Here is a 16,593-nt window from a genome sequence, read left to right as displayed (position 1 = left end):
GAAATCTTGTAAAGATGTGCAATTCTCAATAACTGCTTAATGTTTTATTAAAACTTATCAACTAATGATGCGAATGCGAACGATATGAACTAAAGTGAGTCTGTTATTTTTGTTTTATTTGACCGGTTTAAACCTGAGGTAAAGTGTTGTGCATCATGTCTTCAAGTACTAATGATTATATTATTTCCAGAGATAGTTTATGAATTTAATTTACAGCCGTTCAGAGAAGACACGAATGAAGGGTTCTTCACACCTTTCTGTGGACAAGATAATGATGAGGCGTTCTTGCTAGAAATAACCACATACATTCCAATTTATTACAACAAATCACTGTCAAAAACATCACCATTTTTCAAAGCCAAGAGCAGACAAGGTTAGTGCGAATAACTTTTCCGTATACGATCAGAATTTTTCTTTGCAATATGATTGAATACAAGAGTATATTAAGGCAACAATAGTTTACCGGTGATCAAGTCTCGTAAATGAGTGAATGGCATGAACTCCTAAAGGAGCGAGACGGGTTCGTCGACAAGATGAGCGTCACCTGTTATGAATGGATCACCCGCCATGCAAATCCATACTCGAATTCGAGTAATCAACCAAATAGGATACAATCGGTAAAATTGCAGGAAGCCGTTTTTACATTGGCACTGGAATCAAACTTTATAATTTACTTAATAAGGCCCGATTTTGTGATTTTATTTTCATTTTGATTATTTGTTTTGGCTGTCTCAATGCTCTTCAATGACTTGTGTATGTGGCTTACCAAACGTTTTACGGTTAGATGAGATATACGTGTTGCCAAAGTAGTCACAATTAAGTAATGTGAAAAATATATATCCGTTATCCTCTTTTTTTTTTTGTTGGAATTTCATAAAATTAAGTTATTTGTAATATGATTGGATTAAATTAAGGCGACAATAGTTTATCGCTGATAAAATCTCGTAAATCAATTAAGAGACAATTCAAGGTAACAAACAAAAAACATAGTGAATGGCATGAGCTCCTTAATGAGCGAGACTGGGTTCGTCGACATGGTAATCGTCACCTGCTATGCGTGCTTCACCCGCCATGCGAATCCTCACTCAGTCAAAAAGTCAAAACCGGAATTTGGTCACAATCGGTAAAATTGCAGATTAGACTACTATTTTTGTTACTCAATTTCTATGACCGCAAAAACATGGCGCTAGCAAGTTGTGAAAATGACACATCGTATTGGTCAAGCAATTTGTAATGGTAATCTTAAAACTTATGAAGTTGATTTCTGTTTTTCTTCCTCATAACTTGATGGAGCAGTTTTTGTGTAAGATGTACATCCCATTTAGTGTGAACATGCACGAGCGTAACGTATTAACTGGGATAAGTAAACACCATACGAACGAGAGGAGGGTACGTTTCTGATGAGAAATTGGAAGTTTGACAATTGGAAAGTGGAAATCATCACGTGTCATAGATTCTAGTTTGAAGATCAAGATATGAAGCAGACATTTACTACCGGTAGTTTCCTTAAAAGGGAAACTCCGCAAAAAAATGAAAAATTGATATTTTGTTTTTTAAGCATAAAAAACCACATGTTCATAAATAAAAAAAACTTTTATTCTCTATGAAAAGAGATCAAAATCGATTTTTGAAATTCACTATCAGTTCTCGACATATCGCCATCTTGTCGGCATGTTCGATCTAAAAAGTCACGTGATATCTATAAACCACAAAGACCAAAATGAATCAGGGATTTACCGACCGTGCGTTAAAAACTCCCATCATTAATCGGGAATTACCGTAGATGATCACTCAGTGTGAAAATGTCTTGTCAAGCGTACGGTTGTTCTGTCCGACAAGGTTATGACAAAAGTCTAAATAGTTTTCCCAAACCCACAAAAAAAAAAAGAAAAAATTGTATCAGACATGTGTGTTCAACCTTAAACTCACAGCAAATAGTTACATCTATAGCAAGCACAAATTGATGTGTGAAGACCACTTTGAACAATCTTGTTTCGAGGGAGATTTGATGGTAATTATACTTTTTTTAATAACAAAATAACCTAGCAGTTCTGATAGCTATAGTTATCAAATCCTTATATGATAAGATCTCGTTGATTAAAAAAAAATATAGATTTGATGAGGAAGAAAAGTTTCAATTATTAAAAGAAAGACAAATGCAGTGTTCTTGTAACAATCACTGATTTACAAAAGATTCATTAGTATGCATCTTTTATATAAAGTGCATTGATTTATATAAAGAATAGTTCCGTATTTAGACAAGATAATTTTTCAAATTAATAAAGTTATACGATAAATAACATTTTTAAATTATGATATTTAACGGATATTGGCGGGGAGCAATGTTAGGAAGAGGTTTTAGCTAAGACAAAACATGTTGATATAGTATAATATTCCCAGGTTATAGAAATGTAAATATCGAAATATTGGACATCTCAATTTTTTATCAAAAGTGTTTTTTAACTACTAGTAATCTTTTAACTATATCAAATTGATACGGGATCAATTCGGAACAGTCACTTATAAAGACACTCTACAGTTAAATGTGTGACCCTATCTAGTATGTTTGGAAAAAATATAGTATAGTTTTTTTTTTTTCTTTTTTAAATTCTATTTACGTTGTCTTATTATATATATATTGGCTTCCTCCCGAATTGATAATAGGTATGTCAGAATTATTTATAGATGTCGTGTCAGAGCGACACATTCAGTAAATTATCCCAAGGACGTATATTAGATACACGTCCTTGGTTATTCCAGTGACATCCTGTCGACTAAAAATTCCTATTACACAATATATTATACAGGTTCATGCATGGCTTCTTAATTGAGATACCCGGCGTGCACAGGTAACATTTATCACTGGTGTTAAACTGATCACCGTAACTGCAGTTACGGTGATCCCAACATGGCGGAGCCCAAAACAGGTAAAATCGTCTTTTTGTAATTTCTCCGTCACGCATTGTTTTAAAGAATTACTCAGCCGCTACGTTGATATGTACGGTATTGTTGTATGTGTGTGTCCTTAATATCATATGTGACCTTGTTACCGAAATAATAGCCATTGAAAATTTACGGAAGATCACCGTAACTCCAAAAGAAGATAGTCGTAACTTGTGGACAACTAACTTGAAAGATAGTCGTAACTGTATACAATATGTCTATGATCATAGTAACTGATTTTGTCAGAACCTTCTGCTAACGGAATTTTTTAATTAAAAAAAGTTGTGTTAAAGATAACAACAAACGCGTAAACAAGATTCGTGATTGAAATATTTTTTCAACATATTAAGGTAAGTTTGCACATGTGGAGCAGGATCTGCTTACCCTTCCGGAGCACCTGAAATCACTCCCAGTTTTTGGTGGGGTTCGTGTTACTCAGTCTTTACATTTCTATGTTGTTTCTTGTTTACTATTATTTGTCTGTTTGTCTTTTTCATTTTTAGCCATAGCGTTGTCAGTTTATTTTCGATTTATAAGTTCGACTGTTCCTCTGGTATCTTACGCCCCTCTTCTCTTGCAATTTTTCATGAACATTTTAACAAATATTGGTATACTATTCGGACAACCAGATGTCAACGATATTAAAAATATAATGCCTCCTTATGTTAAAACTATACAAAAATATAGTTTCCATTATATCTTTATTTAACACTCTTAGTAACTTTATTTTTTTGTAGGTTACATGTATATGTGCTATATGTGTTCGTTTGTGTCTAGTGCAGACCGGCAGTATTGGCGCACACCTTATTTACCTACACCATAAGAACTGATACAACATTCAGTTTACGAAAAAAAGTGTTTGAGGAGCGATTAGGACATTTTGCATTTCAGTCACTGCATTTAGCATGGAAAATACAAACTCTTAAAGAATATGATTCACAGGAAAATAAGATGCCGTGACATAAAGCATATCTTAACATGAAAACGAACATAATTTAAAGATTATAGTTTCCCTTAATAATGTGTGAACATGGAAAATGTTTGCCTCATCTTGTCATCTTGAAGAAAATTTACCGTAAATTATGACTTGTAAAATACAAAGACTATATCTACAATGCAAAAAGTAAATTAGTAAAATATTCACTAGTTCTAGCCACACTATCAAATATTCAAACACGATTTATTTGATTTGATTTGATTTTTGGTGTTTTTACGCCACTTTTAAGCACCGCATTTAGGATATTTCGTGGCGGCCAGTTTTTATTGGTGGAGAAAGCCGGAGTGCCCGGAGAAAACCACCGACCTTCGATAGGAAAACTGACAATCCTAGTCAATTTAGATTGGAGTCGAGTGCACCCGCACAAGCGCAAACACGATTTATATGTAGTCGCTTATCAGCATATAGAGAAAGTTACGATCATCACTAACAAGTTACTATGATCATGTCTAAGTTACGACTATCTTATAATCAAGTTACCACTATCATAACAAACAAAATTCTTGGAGTTACGATGATCTTCCGTAAATTTTTAATGGCTATAATTTCGGTAACAAGGTCACATATGATATTAAGAACACACACATACAACAATATCGTCATTATCAACCTAGCGGCTGAGTAATTCTTTAAAACAATGCGTGTACACGGAGAAATTACAAAATGACGATTTTACCTGTTTTTGGCTCCGCCATGTTGGGATCACCGTAACTGCAGTTACGGTGATCAATTTGACACCAGTGATTTATTGAACCACATATATTTGTGTTCGACGTTATATATCATGTGCGTGTTTGAAATTATAATTCCACCTGTTAATGAATGATGTTCTGATAATAATATTATCCACTATTTTTGCTGATAATAAGTTTAAAATTTTATTAACATGACCTTTAAAAAGAATTGTGAAATAAATACTGTTTTGTCATGATTCTAGACCCTCCTTTTTGAAAAAAAAAATTCTTCATGCAAATACAAGCTTTTGACGATTTGCAAACATGCAGTATAAAGTAATGCAGCACTTATAGTCAGTATCAAATATTTATTCATTGAAGATAAGAGAGCTCCTTCTATGTCTAATGTGCCTATCTTTATACGGATAAGAACGACAGGGGAAACAGTCACTGTAAAGGAACGGAGATATAGTGGCATAGTGAAAAAAAAATAACCGATTAGAGAAAAATATACTATATAGAGAATGATTGAAGAAAAGGGTAATAGTAATTGTAACGGAAAAGAGATAAAGAGAGACATAGTAAAAAATTACTTGCTAGACAAAGTTACTGCTCGCTTTGATATTTTTATACAAAATCACACATCGTGATCCAAATTGGTTTTCACGTGCGCTAACTTGATGTGTGAAGTTTCTGCATAGCATGGTTAAAATAATTAAGTATCCCATTTGTTATATCGTAGTGTCACTGTGTTTCTTTGTTCAATTTATTTAGTTTGTTAATGATTATGTAAATAAGAATAAATCTGTATAAAAACTTCATACCCGTTTAGTTATTGCCTGTAGGCGTTTGATTATTGTTACATTTAATATATATATAGAATCTTTCACCATCCGACGATGGGAACTCTTTTCTGATAGTGTTGACAACATAAGCTTGTATGGTGATTCTGTTTATCTGTACCTGTGGTTGGCTTCTCCTGCCCCAAAAAACAAACTACCGAAAAACTACTAGTCTGCTTTGTCTGTTAAAAAGAACCCCTGGCGCTCATCCTCAATGGCGCTTATACGTCAGGAAACTTACAAGACTACTAGTAAGGATTGTTTCAAGAACAACGAGGTTGGGACGAACTGTTTTAAAATCGTCAATATCAGTTATATATTACTAAGATATGCATTTTATTACAACTACTGTATTACTAATTTGGATTAATGACGGCTATCCTGTTCAGCATTGCACAAAATTATAATAGAATATAAAAAAAAAACTTGTTAAAAAAAATCCTCAAGCAAAATAATGTATTAGCTTAGATTTATAATGTATGTATATCCATTAATGAAATAAACGATAAATTTTACAAATAATTCGTTTAAGTGATCGACAGATTAATTTAATTATGAAAGAATGAAATGTTAAAAAGAAAATTAAAAAAATGAATGTTTATTTTCAATTAATTTATACAATTTAGTTTTTGTTTCTCTATTGTCATCGGATATTTCTGACCGTCTGCTTAAATATTGATCCGATACGAATGATCGCAATTGATCAAATCCTATATCGTTTTAAAATCTCAGTTTGTTTACCATTTCTAGGCGTTAATAATTTGATTGACTGTTTAAAAATAAGCCACATTATTGTTGAACCTTAAAGTACATATATTTTTGGCAGTGATACTATGAATTTAAGTAAATTTGAAAGATTTTTTTTAAATAGACCTTGTGTGAAATACATTCAGGAGATATTGGCCCTACTCGTTTAATACTTGCACCTTAAATTTCTGTAGCTAAAATTTTGCCAACAGAAAATTGGAAATAGTACCAATGCATTATAATGCATAGTATTAAATTGTGATTGCAACAAATAAAGTAATTTTTATTATCCTGATATCTTTGATGAGTTTTTTATCGGTCTTTTTTGCAAGAAAATATCTTAAAAAATCATCCATATTTCTCTAATATGTGTAAAAGAAGATAACTCGTCATTCTTATTGAAATCTGTATTGTTCGATTAGATTACATCATTTTTTATTTACCTTTAATATGTAGAATTTTCCCGTCAACAAATGGCGCCAAAAAAATATACGTGTTCGTACAGACAGGAATATTTATCTTTTATTTTATGAATACTTAGAATTGATATTTCTTATAATTCGTAGATTAACGGGGGATAATATATTGTCCTGTCACATAAATATAGCAATGGTTTCAGAATCTACTTACCCTTCCGAAGCACCTACGATCATCTCTGTTTTTTTGGAGGGGTTCGTGTTGCTCAGTCTTTAGTTTTCAATGTTGTGTTTTGTATACTATTGTTTGTCTTTTCGTTGATCTTTGTTTATTTGCCATGGCATTGTAAGTATGATTTCGACTTATTAGATATAAGAAGATGTGGTATGAGCGCCAATGAGACAACTCTCCATTCAAGTCAAAATTTATAAAAGAAAACCATTATAGGTCAAAGTACGGTCTTCAACACGGAGCCTTGGCTCACACCGAACAGCAAGCTATAAAGGACCCCAAAAATTACTAGTTTAAAACCATTCAAACGGGAAAACTAACGGTCTAATCTATATAAAAAAAGAAAAACACTTATGAACCACATCAACAAACGACAACTACTGAACATCAGATTCCTGACTTAGGACAGATGCAAACAATTGCAGGGTTTAAACGTTTTAATGGTACCAAACTTTCACCCTTATCTGAAACAATAGTGTAACATCACAACATAGAAAGACACTCTACAAAATAGCAATTGAAATGGCTTAACTCAATCAAAAGACATATTAACACCAGTGAACATACACTGAACAAATAAATTTGATCTATGATACAATGTAAATACAAAATAAATAAACGAAGGGAAGAATAATTAAATGAAACACACTTTCACGAAGGTGACAAAATTATCAGGTCCATAGTTTAAAGTATTTACAAATGTACCTATTTCATAAATCATGCGGATGTCTCGTTTAGAGTGCTACTGAAGACTGAAATAGCCACTTTGAAACAGCCCCTACGATGGTATTTTTCAACTTGAATTTGTTGAATCAAAATGCAAGAATATGTTTTAACAATACACACAACTCTACCCCAGACGCTATATCCTTAAAGTCATACGATTCATTGTTATTGTTTAAATGTGTGAACAAGGTGAAAACAAATTTCTTTACTTTATAATGCGAAGTATTGTATAATATGTTCGAGTCTCAGAGAGTTTTTAAAGGCGAGAGTTAGGTCGTCATGACTTTAGTAGCATTTAGAAATGTTATTCGCACCAAACTATTTAATATTTAACCAAATTGAATATTGACCTTTTAACAATACACTTTTAACGTCTTTTTCAAATTAGATATCAGTCTTGAATATAGAGAATCTAGACCTACAATTCATTACAGTGGACGAGTCAACCCAATGTTCTTGATGAGAAACTCTAGCCGCTGTGCTTGTCAAGGCTGTCCACCTTGTACAGAAGTATTTGGAAAATTAGTTGAGATTGTGAAGGACGAAGATGATTCCAAAGAAAAAACTATAGGTTATTAAATACAATTTCATGCATGAAGTGAAGAAATATTTCTTATCGCAGAAGAATGAATTAATATGACTAAGGAATACTCACATCAAATTTGTATCACCACATATCTGGTTTTTAAGTGAAAATCTTATAGTCTAATAAAACATTATTGTTCAATGGCAATAATCTACTTAGAGAAACTTTATCAACACAAGATTATGTAATAACCTATTTCTAAAATCTCTAATTGACCCTGTAACTAGATATCCATTTGTTCAGCTATTTTCCCTAGTAGGGACATAAATTATTTACAAATAAGAGCTTACCGGAAATTTTTCAAATCTTATGATAACAATGAATCCTTTGTCTACCTAAAAACTTTTGATATCAATTTTTATTTTTTATTAAATAAATGATAAAAATAATTAAAAAAAATGTCATTATAACAGAAAAAATCGGTAATTGGCAAATATATTATTATGAATTCAAAGTGAAGGGCGACTTTCTAATTCATGTAAAATAAAAACAACACAAACAAACAAACGATTAACATTTAAGGTGGTACCAAACACCTTGACTAAAATTAATTTGGCTCGTTTAATTTTCATAAAATTTTGACAAAATATTTACTTTAACCCTATGACAATATTATAAATTTTTCAAAAAACTTGAACCACACACCTTATCGGAAAAATTTCATTGGATATATAGCAGTTTGACAAAAATTAATTTTGATCATTGAGAAGCTAAATATTTTCCTTAATAATAGAACGTGATTAAAACGTTCATCTGATTTTTACAGAGTTATCTCCCTGTAGTGTGTATGTACCACACACAGAACCAAATTTGCTATACTGACTTCAGCATCACTTTATTTCATTCTACGATCTATTTCAAGCAATAAAAACACATAAAGCTTAAGTCCAAATACTATTTTACTAGTTTTAAGCTCAAATTGGACTGGTAGTAACATATAGGTTATTCAAAAAAAAAACTGCATATGGATATTATAAATGGCCAATTTACTTATTTTATTCTCAATATTATTGTTGTATTTAATAATTTCTGTTAGGAAAACAATGTGCTTACCAATAGTCATATTTTACCAGAGTTTGTTCATTTAATAAAAATATATTAGACCAAACCTAAGACATAATTGAGAAAATTGTCCCCCCTTTTTTCTTCAAATTGGAAAAGGGACATTTTTGGTATAAACCATACTTCTGTGGTACAACATAGATTATAAAGAGCAGTTTATATATTTTTCAGCTGGATAACTTGCTAAACTGGTTCAAAATTGCATGTACAGTGAGATTTTGGAATTCTTATATGAGTATATACCAATTGCCTAGATTGTAAAAGGCTATCATAAGAAAACCAATAAAACTTGAAAAATCATAGGATTATTTGACCAAGAGCTATTTTTTTACCATAAACAAGTCATTATATACATGTTTCATTGATTGCAATCCCAAATAATGCAAAAATAAAAATTTGAAGTCAAGTCTTAACTGCATGCATGTTGTGTGACCATAAAAGGCTAAAATACCTGATTATGTCAATTTAAGAGCTGAAATTTCCCATAAACAGAATTGTTCATCCAAAAAGATGATTAAACATGTTTACTTACATCAAATATGACTTATTTTCATTGGAATATGTACAACTTCTAAAAATTGAATTTCTGATGATTCTCTGTAATAGGAAGTACACCACTAATTCATGGCCCCATTGCTTTCTATGTTAAATTCCTCAATTTCAAGCAGACACAGCTCTTTTGTTTCAAGTTCAAATAAAGTGACAATCATTGCATGTCAAAGCAACACTTTATGGTGTCTTGTACTGGAAAAATCAACATACCTTTAATGGCATATAAGAAAGAACTGGTTCCCGGAACTTCGGATGTACCAAAACAGGTACTTCAGATCTGACATACAGGCAAAAAGTACCCTCTTTATAAAATTTGGTGCAGTTTTTTTAATATTCAAAATTGTAAGTCAAAAAGTGTTCTACAATGATCACCAGTCATTCAGCTTTCATTTGATACCAACAATACCTAAATATTCTACATATTTTGAAAGTTACACTCATGCGTAGGAACTATTTTGTGTTAAATATGTACTAAGTCTACTTTCTGGTATGTGCTTTCTGGCCGGGCCGAATTAGTGGTGTTACACCTTAAACGTTAATTTTGGAATAATTAGGTAACGTTTGTCAATGACGATGATGCATTTTCTTCTTCTGTTGAACATGTTGCACTTATACACGAATTTCATGTTTGTCATTGCCGGATAGAAAAGTTCCCCTTTATTTGTTTCTAAAATACAAAAACATTAAACAAATAATATTTCTAGCAAACGCCATTAAACGAAGTGAAAGTCATTCGTAGTAAAATCCTGGAGCATGAAATAAGTGTTTAGCAAAACAGAAGCAATATTTCTTAGAATACAATTATTTAACTTCTAGTTTGAAAAGTTTTCATTGTTTTGTAAATTGTCTTAATTCATCTTTTAAAATACTTTCAAAGTAAGGACTATTGAAACATGTTTCTATCAACAATTTCAATATTCATGTTTAAATTGAAACAATTTGAAACATTGAAAAAAAGTATGACTTGTTTACTCGTAATAAGATATATTTTTTGTTCAGAACATACTAAAATTGAATTAATTTCTTATTTACAGACTTCAACAATCTGATAACAATATTGGGAGGTGTAGTCACAAGCTTATTTATTCCTGTAGTTCTGCTCCTTGTTCGACATAATATTCGAAACCGGAGTGTTAAAGAACAAACCAGTAAAAGAAATCCAGGGGATGGCTCCGACGATATTGACGGAAAAATCGACAACAATGATGCTGGTACAGGTTTCTTTTTTTTTATTTAAGGTGGTACCTAACACTACAGGGAGATAACTCTGTAAAAATCAGATAAACGTTTTAATCACGTTGTATTGTTTTAAAAGGAAATATTAAGCTTCTCAATGATCAAAATTAGTGTTTGTCAAACTGCTATATAACCAATGAAATTTTTCTGATAAAGTGGTTGGTTCAAATTTTTTGAAATTTTTATATTTTTGTCAAAGGGTCAAAGTAAACATTTTGTCAATAAATTTTTGGAAATTAAACGAGCCAAATTAATATTAGTCAAGGTGTTGGGTACCACCTTAAGAAGTTTTATTTATCAAATCTATTTATTGGCCTCATCATAAGATGTGTTGTTTTGGAAAGCTATTTATAAGTTTGATACAACTTGTAAAAAAATCAAGCAAAACGGTTTTAACTTTTTTGTTAATCAGTAAATGGGAAAATTGGTTTTTCTATTCATCCAGTTAGGATCTTTTTTATTTGCCAGCGTATGTAGGCGATAGGAAAGCCAATAAAGCATCTGTTCCTGACAACTTATAATTCTAGTATATGTTTTGTTATTATATAATAATTATATAAACTTTACATTAAATGTGAAAATGGAATCGACATAGAAGGAGGCTGAAAATGCCAAAGGACAATAAAGATAAATAAGCCGGATTAAAAAAAAAGAAGCGGAAATTGTGATTTCAATCTATACAAATGCACACTGTACAAGTAAGAAAATCACACAGAATTTTACTAGTACTGAGTTTTTTAGAAAGATTTTAATTATATAAGCTCAAATATATTCCACCCGGCACCTGAATTAGATTACATGTTGTTTAATATTTTGGATTTCTTTGTGGCAAGATCTTCAAATAAGTCAAATGGTCAAAATGGTCAGTCGACTCCTTTGAGGTGTTTTTGTCGTTGTGTGATCATTTTAACACATGTATGTGTGTTTTGAAGAAATTATAGTAGATAAAGAGACATGACAAGTTTTTCAAATAAGTCAACATTGTGAAAATCGTTAATAACACATTGTTCAAGTTACTGCCCTTGAATTTTTGATCGACAACATATGTATTGAGTTTGATGGAATGATAATTTAGTAGACAGTCGGTATCCAAAAGGCTACTAATTGTGCCCCACTATTTGTTGACTTGTTTTTGGACTCATATTAAGCAGTATTCATACAGAACTTTCTCATAGACAAAAAGAAAAAAGCATCGGTGTAAACTTTCCTATGCTTGCATCACCCGTCAAGAGAATTCACACCCTTTTAAAATAGCTCAGTCGGGAATAGGATACAATCGGTAAAATTACAGATCAGACGACTTTACTGGTATCTAAAGATTTAAGACCGTGAAAATATTTCGATTGTGAGTTGATACACATAGTATCGGTCAACCAAATCGTGATGGTGACCGTAAAACTTATGTAGTGTTGATTTTAGTCGTTCTTCCTCATAATTCATTTTGTTGAAGGAGCACACCCTGTTAATGAGGTTCTCATAGTGTAAACAAACACGAACGTAACATATAAACTATAAAAATAGATGTTACTTATTTGAAAATAAGTTATACGGACCATTTGGCAAAGAAAGATGAAGCATGCCTGATCATAGACCCTTTAGTTTATATTTATATCAACGACCAGACAGCATAAACCCATTTAGAAAGAGTTTATACGTACTCTTTTTCACATTGAGCCCGTTACCTAGCATTAACCTAGCCTGATTTCAGATTTTCAGAAGAAGTTTATTCTTCAATTTCGTAATAGATTTGCCCTTCCAAGTGTTTTATTCGCGCACCACTGGTTCGTCTTGTGTAAACGAAATGTGCGTCTAGCATATCAAATTATAAGTCTGAGTTTTTATGAGATTTTACAAAACTTACTGTTTTAAAACTATTGAATTATTCGATGCACTGAGGTTTTTCTAGATCAGGCATTGTTTGCTTTAGCCAATTTTTTTGACATAACTTTTCAGAATTTTCGGTTTTCAAAGCTCTAATATTTTCTTTTAAATTTGGTCTTCTAAAGTTCTATTAATTGAGCACCCCAGAATCATCTTCTGTAGACGAAACACGCGTCTGCCACACCAAATTATCAGGCTAGTATCTTTGGTAAATTCTTTTTTAAGTTGTGATCCTTATTATTGGATTTAGGTTCTCGGCATTTATGCCAATGGTACCACACAATTCGCAGAGAAGTGTTGTTGGTTATGCTCAGGTCACTAGTAATTACTTGGCTAGCCAAAATATTTACAAATAGGGACATAGCACAGGTACAATCAAGAGGATTAGACTTAAAGTCGTCAATATGTAGATCCTGCTTGTAGTTTGTTTGTAGTTGAAACTTTTGTAACAATCAACTTTTATTTTTAAACATTTTAGTCCATATAACTTTATATTTACTCATATTACCGATTTTCCAAAGTAACTGTTGTGGATTCTGATGAAAGTATATACAGAAAGAGCCTTTATCTAAAAAACATTGCTCTATTTCTTTTCAGTTTTAGCCATATTCTGTCCGTGTATACAGTGGTACTTTTGTCTAATTTTGATACACTGCCAACCGACATACACACACTTAGTCTAATGTTTATCCAATAGTCTAAATACTACAAGTAAATGTATTTAAATTGTACCAAATCAGAAACTTTTGCCAATCTTGTTTACAGCATGTGAACGATAATCATATTTCTGTTTATTTTATTTTCAGCTTCAGAAGAGGACCAACATGAATTATGTCTATTAACTCCCAGACAATCTATGACGAGTGATGAATTATCTTTTCATTCTGCATATTAAATCTGGTCAATTTCTTATATTATATTTATGACAATATCTTTGACCTAGGTTTTAAAATAAATACATGTAAGGTGACTAGAAAAATTCACATCACAGTCAAAAATGGTTCATAAAGTGTAGGCATTTTAATCAAGCAAACAGGATAAGTGAATATATATTACAAAAATGGAGTGATCACTTTTTCAAGAAAAGATTTTTCGGTCGAAAGTTTTGCTTGTTTGCAAAAACTCAATTTTGGTCTGCATGAAATTTAGTTTATTGTTTAACATGGTTATTAAAAAATAACACTCAATGTGGATGTATGTTAAAGTGCGTTTCGTTTTAACAATTGGTATCACCATCTCAGAGAGCGAGTCTATCTTACCCAATGTGCTTTCATAACATATCAGGGAAACTGATATTCTCTATGAACAAATTGTTCATAAAATGCTTAAATCTATCGAAACACAAAGGTGTTTGCATCCCAGACATAGTTGATCTTAGCCACATTCGGAAATTAAAGGTTTTTTTTTAATTTTTGATTTTAAATGGATTTCAACATCGCTATGGATAGGGCTTTTACAATTTTTCGATTCTAGCGCCGATTTTAAATTATAAAAGAGGCGCTACCTTCTACATTCCTGTCCACTGAATTTCAAGTGTGTTTGATGGCATACTAAAAGGCATATCAGAATTTCAAAAGTCTCAATCAAAGGAAACCATAAAACAGTGCAAGAAATAATAAACAGTATCAACACTTTGAGAACGGTCGTCAGCTCACTAACCATCCACATGACGCACGAAGATTGCCGATTATCATTTATCTGTCCCCCGTGTAAATATAACAGATGACATACATAGCACATACAGTACTACTAGTCGATCTCATATACAGTAAGAGGTTAAAACATTAGGTATTTCGGCATTTTACCTGTAACCGGTATAAGACTTTTGCGAGTCGCAACAGTCAACGAAATCGATAATCCTGTTTGACCTTTTGCAGCTGACAATGTAACTGGTACAGCTAAGCACATACGTTATCATCGCCAGCGAAGGACAGACTCAAAGGTCGCATGCAGATGAATCTAAATAAGTGTCATATAATTGTCCGCTAGACAACACAGTGTTAGTTATTTTATTGTTTGGCTTATTTTGACAAAAATAATCCCACTTGACGCTTATAATGAATAATTAATCAATTATAATCCGTTGTTGTAAATGTTTCAGGCCAAGAAAAACATATTTTAAATATTTCAAATTATATTGTCAAAAGTATAGTTAATAACATCTATCGTAAGTTTTAATTCCATAAAGCACTGAAACATGTTTTGTTCTGGTAGCAGTTTCAGATAGTTTAGTGATTTGTCCTACATAATTTCAAAAAAATATAGTGAAAAGACTGCTTTTATTAAAGTATCAAACACTTAAGGAGTGCGTTATTAAATGCCTTTTTAGTAGTTCTCCTTTTTAATTATTTTGAGTCAACTGATTGATTCTAAACCAAAGGTAAAAGGAACTAAAAAAAACATCAGTGTTACCCCGCCAAAGCAACCAATATATTGACCTGTCAATCCAAAGTAAGGAAACTGGTCCTTATATAAATAAGGAGATTTGGTATGATTGTTAATTATACAAATGTCCTGCATAGACCAAATGACTTGTATGTAAATAATTATAGGTCACCGTACGGTTCTCAACAATGAATAGAACCCATGCCGTATAATCAGCTATAAAAGGCCCTGACATGACAAAATGTGAAATATTTCAACTGAGAAAACCAAAGGCCTGGTTAATTACAAAACAATATGACAGACCAATGAACCAACAGCAACCACTGAATAACATGTTCATAAGTTTGGACGGTTTGAGTTGTTTTAATAACAATAACTTCATCTGCTGCAATTGCTTTTACCGTTTTTAACTTAGAAATTATATAAACTTTTGTAAACCCCGTCTCTTCCTATAGCATTTCCTCCTAATACGGTGCCTACCTATATAGATACTGAATAAACTGTTGTTAAAGACCCTTCCTCAACTTAAAACAACAATTTATGATACGGCACCTACGAAGAGTTACTATAAGAAGCGGGACATTTAAAGACGTATCGTATCCGTATCTGATGCGTTGACGTATCTGAACGTATCTATGGGTTATTGATCAAAATTGATTATTTACGTGTTTAAATAGTACATGTTTATGTGGATTTTTTTTTGTTGTGTTAGATGTCTTTCGGTCATTAATACACTCTCTTTTTAACACGATAGTTTTCAATTTATGTTTACTCGTTTATATCTAAACACTCGATATTTAAACCATCGATCGTCACTTTTCAGGCATGAATTTAAATGATACTAATGCAGATATAGATAATGATTGAGTCAAAAACTGTGATGATAATTTCGAGAACAAGGATAAGAGAGGTAAACAAATAGGGAAAGGGTAATGAAAATTTTTGTTCTCTTTCATTTTTACTATTTGAAAAAAAAGTATTGCCTGCTAAATGTATTAAAATTGGTAGCAGTCACCAATCCGACTCTGTAGATGTTGAATGATTCATTTATTAGCAAATTTAAAGTACGCGTATAAATATTGTCAACGTAAACTTTAATTAGTAAATATAATTCAACTTCACGCCTGGGTAGTTCTAATGATTTAAATATCGAGTGCTAAAACATATACAAGTATATAGATTGACACGAAAAACACGTGATTGTTAAATGTGTGTAGATGTTAGCTTCTGCTGTCGTCCATGCTTTCATAATTGTATTGTTAGTTTCTGTAACTAAATATATATCGTAGAAACAATTCCTTTAGGGCAACAAAT

At 31.8% G+C, this 16,593-nt stretch overlaps 1 long non-coding RNA gene across 1 annotated transcript; it reads left to right on the top strand.

The window, feature by feature from the left end:
- The first annotated feature begins 224 nt into the window (after positions 1-224).
- On the top strand, positions 225-15,104 carry LOC127736570 (uncharacterized). The gene is made up of 4 exons (XR_007999043.1): positions 225-373; positions 7,966-8,148; positions 10,812-10,988; positions 13,701-15,104. It is a non-coding gene; the product is annotated as an uncharacterized LOC127736570 (long non-coding RNA).
- Positions 15,105-16,593: the final 1,489 nt, after the last annotated feature.

Source organism: Mytilus californianus, unplaced genomic scaffold, assembly GCF_021869535.1.
Source record: "Mytilus californianus isolate M0D057914Y unplaced genomic scaffold, xbMytCali1.0.p SCAF_33, whole genome shotgun sequence".
Taxonomy (NCBI): Eukaryota; Metazoa; Mollusca; class Bivalvia; order Mytilida; family Mytilidae; genus Mytilus; species Mytilus californianus.
This window is presented reverse-complemented; position numbering and strand designations above follow the sequence as displayed.